The sequence below is a fragment of the Macrobrachium rosenbergii genome, chromosome 10 (assembly GCF_040412425.1).
Source record: "Macrobrachium rosenbergii isolate ZJJX-2024 chromosome 10, ASM4041242v1, whole genome shotgun sequence".
Taxonomy (NCBI): domain Eukaryota; kingdom Metazoa; phylum Arthropoda; class Malacostraca; order Decapoda; family Palaemonidae; genus Macrobrachium; species Macrobrachium rosenbergii.
Window position 1 is genome coordinate 7399437 of NC_089750.1, and position 8270 is coordinate 7407706.

The window sequence follows — 8270 nt, forward strand, 5'->3', positions numbered from 1 at the left end:
AGATTATGTGTTTTCTGTAAGAAAAAAATTAAAATTCGATGAACGAAATCTAATGAAAACTGTATCCTCACTTTTCTTGCCGAGTGTACATGTATTGTATCAGTCACCAGCGCCCTTTCTCCCAGCAGCGAGACGGTTAGCCACAGACTGTTATGTTTCTAAGATGTTTGAGTGGCTGCTGTCTCTTGCTTTTAAACCTATCGACTAATGGCCATCAAGGCTCTATGCACTGCAAAGTTATAATAATAATAATAATAATAATAATAATAATAATAATAATAATAATAATAATAATAAGGGCTTCGCCCTCCCTCTTGAAAAGTATCTTGTATCTTGAAATGCGCTGTTGAACTCACGGCCTAATCTACCCCATTGCGACCCACCACAGCCAACTAGATTCCTGTTACCTTGCTTAGGTCAACAGAGGCACACAGACATTTAACGGGAACGTGTTTAAAGAACTGCTTTGCCAGGAGATAAAACTCTGGCCTTCCCGTCGGCAATGTATCATGACCACGAGACCACGAGGTCCCACATTACTGATATAATGATATCTATTGCTTACTGATACGGTCTCTCGACTTTCATATGAATAGCAAGATTATGCTGAGTTTGCCTTCCTGTGATAATTTCTGTAAAAAAGATTCTGCATCATTTTATCGAAAATATTCATCTTTTTGTGGATATATTATGCGTAATTTGACTTGGGAGATGGAATCGTATAAGAATATTAGCAATTAATATGCTATACTGACTAATAATAATCCTTCTTCATCTTAAACCTAATATCATTCTCTAAGTTGGTATTTTGTGACCGAGACGTGCGCAAATGTTATCTATAAGATAACATTCCCTTATCCCCATCCCCCCTCTTTTAATTCCAGTCATCCGGAAACTGTCCCTCCGCCCATTCAACTTTATTCCGGGCAAAAATGTTAACTTCTCCTCGGCCTGTTCCGATAAATGAAATCAGCAGACGAGATTAAATCTAGTTCCCAGTCTTGAGACGGTCCTTTCAATAAAGTGTCATGATAAAAACTAAGCAAAAAGACGCCTTTGACAATATTTGTCTGCTTGCTTTAACCTAACACCTGAAAATGAAGGCAAGGGCTTGTAAAAAAAAAAAAAAAAAGATAGAGAAAAAAAGGAAAAATCTATATCCCGGATGTTGCTTTAAACCTTTACGCTGATAAATATTTTTAAAAGATTGAAGATATATATATAATATATATATATATTATATATATATATATATATATATATATATATATATATATATATATATATATATATATATATATGAAAGTTGATAAAGGCCGGAATAACGATCAGTGGATATTATAAAGGATACTGAAACTCTCGCAACCACTAGAATTGAAATAAGATGAATTCCTTCAATAAAAGACATCTGGAGAGGAAAAAGACTTGGAAAAGAGAACGAGTTGACCTTTTCCAGCAAGAACCATTAATAAGACTGCACTGGTAGATTTCGTCCAGGTATTTCGCCTTTAAGATTTTTTTTTTCTTTTAAATGCTGGTCTATCCGTGTAACAGTCAACGTCACATAAAAAATATGGACTGAAATCATGATAAATATGCTAAAAGAAACTGCTTTGAAGAAATTCTCTGCCTCACAGCCTTCTGTCATGTGATTAACGGCGGAAGAGAAAAAACAAGTGGAAAAACAAAAGCAAGGGGAGAAATGCAAAGCTTAGCGGTGTAGCGCTGTCATTACAGTGTAAATGTGTGATATTATGGTTTGATGGGTGTTACACCAAACGCCTAAGAAGCGGCAGGAAACTTTTCTTCATCTAAACGGAACACTGGCCAAAATAATACCTATGAAATAAATGGGTCAGCAAGGACATCTGGCGGTAAAAAGAAGAATGATTCTCACTAGAATACGAATAAAAAAAAAAGAAGACCTACAATATGAATAAAGCCGATATAAAGAGCTGCTGAAACTAGATCGAGCAGGACATATTATGACGCAGGGACAAAGAGTATACAACACCCTTGAATCCGTTCGCCAGCTTGAAGCGTGTGATCTCTCCCAGACAATTTGAAGCAATGTTAACACGCAAATGTTGACGCCAGGGAGCGCGAGTTTCCTCTTATCGAGAAGAGCATTGACAAAATAGGAGCTAAAAAATGTCTGGTAACATTCATTATTAATATTCTTATTACTTGACTGGATTATATCTGTAAACCAGAAAACTATTACCCCACATATTCTCGCTACGGTATATTTTCTACGGCTATGTGTGTGAAATGGAAGCTAAGATTTAGGCCAAAGGCCAAGCTCTGGGACCCACGAGGTCATTCAGTGCTGAAAGGGAAATCGACAGCAAAAAGGTTTTAAATGGTGTAGCAGGAAAAAAAGCTTCTCAATTGCACTATGAAACAATTATTAGGAGAGGGTGGACAGTAAGATGGAAGAAACAGAAAATGAATGGAGGTACAGTAAAGGGAATGAATGGGGTTGCAGCCAGGGACCGAAGGCACGCTGCAAAGAACCTTCAGTAATGCCTACAGTGTGCTGCATGAGTTGCACTGATGGCACTGCCCCCTCGGGGGCCTTTGTGTGTGTTCCAAATGACCTTGAGGGACGATGAAATCATTTGCTATTAACGTCACCAGTATTCCTCTCGGCATTCATAACATAAATAACGATTCGAACTTTTCAAAACGATAAATATAAATACGAAAAGACTGGATAAAAATTACTATGAATGATTTGAAACGTCTTTAAAAGGGACTACATACACAAAACTGTAAATCATGTACATATAAAAACTAACACATTAACAAATCTAATACAAAACACAAATCTACATAAACTAAACGTGACACTCAAATCAACAAAAACTACGCGATTACGTATCAATGACTAAAAACATCCATCAGAAGAATGTTTGAATGTCTGATTAATGATCAACATCCGTCATCGACAACAACAAAAACAGTGTCCTCATCATTATTTCTCACATTCATGGAGGCAACAACGCCTTTCTATACAGCAGAAGACAAAGCCCTTGTTAAAAAAAAAAAAAAATGTTACGTCACAGAAGGCCAGGAAATCGCTCCTGTGAGGGAGTTTATAAAAGTGATTGTGAGGCGGGTATTCCATTGTAACTTTTTTTGATGTCCCGAGCTTGTGTTTTTTTCTCTCTCTCTCTCTCTCTCTCTCTCTCTCTCTCTCTCTCTCTCTCTCTCTCTCTTCCATCGCGAAAGTTCTTATCACAAACATTTTTACTTATTCTTTCTTCCGCTTAAACGTATGCACATAAAACAAACATATCTGAAGTTTACTTTCAACGAAGTTCTCTCCTCCTCGATTAGGAATAACTTCTAAATGGCACTCTTGAACTTCTATTTGCTACTTTCAAAGTACTAGATATGTCATCAATCATAATATAAGGTTATAAATTTTAAGTTAATAATTCCTGTCCTAAGGTTAAACCTATCGTCAACATCAAAATTCACTATTCCAGGTTTTCATTTTACTATTTTTGATTTTATGAAATAGTGTGCCTCTCTCTATAAAGGCTACAAACAAATGTGTATATTTGTAAGTATGTCTTATTTTATATTTATATATATATATATATATATATATATATATATATATATATATATATATATATATATATATATATATATATATATATATATGTGTGTATGTATATATATACATAATATATATATATACATATATATATATATATATATATATATAAATATATATATATAATATATAATATTTATATACATAACTATACATTATATATACATATATAGATGAAAGTGGACGAAAGAAAGGTGAAAAGGGAAAGATAACAAATGCGTACCCTAAGTAGTGAATAAAAGACAAACCTAAAAGTCAGTATAAAAAAAAAAAAAAACCAATGACGCAAAACCATCGCAGTTCATACGAGAGAAAAAAAATTTTCCCACTCTTACGGGACCCCAACAGAACTTACTGATCAAATCCCGGAAGGCATTCAAGAAACAGGACGACAGGAACGAGGGAACATTATTAGAGTTATCACGCCCTTTGTTGATGTGTACTGATCAGTTGCTATTATCTCGTTCTTAGTCATTATCGCCATGCATCGCCCATGACATCCATCGAAGGATGATTACACATTTGGCGATACATTGCGGTACACATCCGTGTTACGAGACTAATTATTCTAAGACGACGAACCTTGCTGTTCGATATTATTCACCTTGATAAAAACTAGATTTTGAACGTCATTCAAATTAGGTATAAGATTTTGATTCAAAAGATATCGTACAATAACCGATATTTTCTGAAAAGTCTGTCTGAAAAGATGATTTCTTTTAGTAGCCGGCAAGCGTCCATTCTCAAGTTATTATCGTGAAATGAGTATCTTCCTCTAAACTCCACAGCCTTCATTCACAAGGTAACAGTGAGCTGAAAACTAGTTTTTCCTAACTTGATGCAATCCTTTCTCAAGATATTAAACTGAAATAATTTTTTTTTTTTTTCTGTAGCTTTCTGAACAAAAAGCTGGAAGACCCAGACCTAGTCGGATGAGAAGTTACTGAGAGGAAGAAGATTGGAGACGCGTGGAGATTTGGGGGGAAATACAGCGCAGGGGAGACATGGGTGACGCCAATTTCCCAGAGGCTCTCTGCGTCACGCGCCGGTGGAGACGACGACGATGATGATGATGATAATACTGATGATGATGAAGAGGATGATCATAATAATGATGATGATGATGAGCACGATGAAGATGATGATGATGGATGAGGATGAGGATGAGGCTGATGATGATGATGATGATGATGAGGATGAGGCTGACGACGATGATGATGACGTTGCTGGTGATGATAATGAGGATGAAACTGATGATGATGATGAGGATGATGAGGATGAAGATGATGATGTGATGATAATGAAGCTGATGATGATGATGATGAAGAGAAGAGGAAGAAGCTGACGATGCTGATGATGATGATGGTGATGATGATGATGATAAAGAGGATGACGCTGACGATGATGATGATGATGAGGAGGAGCAGGAGGAGGAGGATGAAGCTGATGATAATGATGATGATGATGATGAGGAGGAGGAGGATGATAATGACGAGGAGGAGGAGGAGGAGGATGATAATGACGAGGAGGAGGAGGAGGAGAAGGAGGATGAAGCTGATGATGATATGATGAGGATGAAGATGATGATAATAATGATGAGGATAAAGCTGATGATGATGATTATGAGAAAGAGGACGAGGAGGATAAAGCTCATGATAATATGAGGATGAAGCTAATGATGATGAGGATAAAGCTGATGATGATGAGATGAACTTGCTGACATCCGTTTTCGAGTCATTACACCGTAATCAGAAAATGTTCTCACACTTGGTAAAGTCTAATCTCAAGTTATTACGCTGAAATGGTAAGCCTTTCCTTCATTTTCAGCCTTTCCAGCAATAATATTAAGCCCAGAATTAATACACTTTCAGCCAAGTAGCCCGGTGGCGAGTTTGTTCAAACATTGGGAGTAAAAGTGTACATCTTTCACTAGATACACACAAAAACTATTCACTGACGGCAATGACGACATTCTTCCAACGACGATTTAGGAATCCAGAAAATCCAGAGAGAGAGAGAGAGAGAGAGAGAGAGAGAGAGAATGATTGAAAGACGAATGAATTGTCGTGTGGCTTTTCTACTCTCGTTTTCTTCCGTCACGTCTCTAATGGTCTAATTAACTTCGGGTGTGGGTGGGGTGGAGGGGGGTTGGGGGTGGCAAGAAAGGAGAACAGAGGAAGGAGAAGGGAGAGGAGGAAGAAGGAGAGAGAGAGAGAAAAGAGAAAAAGAGAAGAAATTAATGAAGGAAGAAAGGAAGAGGAGGAAGACGGAGAGAGAGAAAGAAGAGAAAAAGAGAAGAAATGATTAAAGGAAAAATTAATAGGAATACAGAAAACAGTAATAAATGTTGAAAGGGAGGTTGAGTTTCCCCAGGAACGAAGTCATAATCACCATAACTGATCCAGAGTTCTCGGGCGGAGCGTTCCGTCCCGAAAGGTTACCAGATCACGATTCTGCTTGCGAAACAAGCACAGACCTTTAGGAACAGATCAGAATGGAATAAACGGAGGGAAAAGACTTGAGTCTGCGTCCACAAATTTCAAAAACCGGTTAAAATAACCGCTGTTGTAAGTTATATCAACTATCTTAATACAGGCAAAAAGCTTGGAAATATTTTTCGTATAAAATAATCTTATCACGCTCTGGAAGACCCGCAGGAAAATGCAGGATGATCACGTATTCAATTAGGTGCATTTGAGGTGTTTTTGAATACGAATTTTTTTATTAAAAAATTGTTATTGTTACTGGTTTTGTATTTTTTCCTCAAAAATACGCAAGTATATAAATTTTACAAATACGCTAGCAAACAGATCAAATGTCTAATATTTCCTTGTATGATTTAATGAATGATTTGATTCTTACACCGCTCAAAACAAGTTCAAGTAAACTAAACAAGTTGACTCAAACATGGTCTATTTAAAACTTCAGAACAAGTCAATGAATTCCTGATAAACAGCACGCAATAATTCTTTAAGTAAAATAAAGATGTTGACATGAACAAAGCCTGTTTGAATCTATAGTACTGGTCAATGTATTCCAGCTAAACAACACAAAATAATTCATGAGATTAACTTAGAAACTTTATAAGTAAACAGGTATTTTCATCCACGAAAAAAAGAACGTGACGCGGATAAGAAGCATAATCCCGCAAATATATACCTATTTTTTTTACCAAAACATTAAATCCATCAATGAAAATGTTATTTATTTGAAGAATTTGCTAACGTATTTGTAAAATTTATATACTTGAGTATTTTTAAGGAAAAAATACGAAACCAGTAACAATAATAATTTATAAAAAAATTCATATCCAAAAACACTTCATATGCGCCTAATTAAATACGTGACGATCATCTTGCATTTTCTTGCTGTCTTTCAATGCGTAAAAAGATAATTTTCTACGAAAAATATCTTAAAGATTTTTCCGGACTTTAAGACAAAAAAAGTACTGGTAAAAAAATAAAATGTCAGTAACAAAAAAAACAAATTATTAACATAATTATTCTGTATGACTTATTAAACATGAATTATTATTTAAAATACGAAGCCATTTCCATGAAAACTAATTTGCCAAATTGACATTAACTTGACGAGCACTTTTAGAGAATGGAATGTCAATACGTGAAGAAAGGGCGAACGAAATCAATAGTATTAAAACTCAATAATGTAAAAAAAAAAAAATAATCTTAATCCGGATAAATAAAAAATAAGAAACACCAACGTTTCCCAAATTGCTGGTTTACGAGACACGACCACACCTCCCGTGTTTCCTTGTTTATGTTCAATTATAAACCAGAGAAAGACTCGTGTTATGTTCTCTCACGTGAAACATGCTGTTGAATAAAAAAAATTCTACAATGATTTATCTGGTCACTTTAAAAACAACAATAAAAAAAGGACCATTCTACGCCAATGTACTATTTACTAATATTATTAATTCAGTTTCTTAAAAGCAAAACCACAGCATAGAACAACATGATTCCTGATGTACTTACTCACGATGACCAGTTAATCACTTAATCCAGTGTTACGCCGCAGAAAGATCACCAGCCACTCTTATATCCACCAATAAGAAATAAACGTTAGAACACCAATTTTTTTTTTAAATTCTCGTTTCTATTAACAGCACACACCCTTTGGTATTTTGGCCTCTTAAAAGTCTATTTAACGATTGATGGCACTTTTAAGTAAGCAAGCACACTGGCCTTCTCTCTCACTCAACTCTTCTGCCACGAGCGAGCTGCGACACCGAACCTCCGCACACTACCGCCACCTAAGACAGTCTGAGGCACTCTGAGCCAGGGAGGGAGAGAGACGGGGAGATAAAGTTTCATGGACGAACGAGCGATCGGGGCAATGAGTATACGGGTTGGGTAGGCGAGAGTAGTTGAGCCTCAACGTCAGTACAAGCAGTACCAAGTGCCGAACCATATTCGACGCATCTTCAGGTCGTTCCGGGTCTCTCTCTCTCTCTCTCTCTCTCTCTCTCATCGTCGTTTTAAACTTTCACTATAATTTACTTTGAAGGAAAGTCCACGGGGGGCGCAATTCGTTATAATAAGATCCTGTGAAGTTCCATGAATAATAAGTTGGCAGAATGGCAAACATCATCGCTGCTGATTTCACACAATGTTTACTTCTG

General features: G+C 36.2%; 1 protein-coding gene across 9 annotated transcripts in view; it reads right to left on the reverse strand.

Annotated features, from left to right (window-relative positions):
* The window catches only part of LOC136842464 (uncharacterized), a 764342-nt gene extending 756417 nt beyond the window's left edge, over nucleotides 1-7925 (reverse strand). For 8 of the 9 annotated variants that reach the window (XM_067109832.1, XM_067109829.1, XM_067109831.1 and 5 more), the window contains exon 1: nucleotides 7624-7925. The gene's annotated coding sequence lies outside the window, so the exon portion shown is untranslated. The remainder of the gene's footprint in view (nucleotides 1-7623) is intronic. The other variant, XM_067109825.1, reaches the window with a different exon arrangement.
* Between the last annotated feature and the right edge of the window lie 345 nt (nucleotides 7926-8270).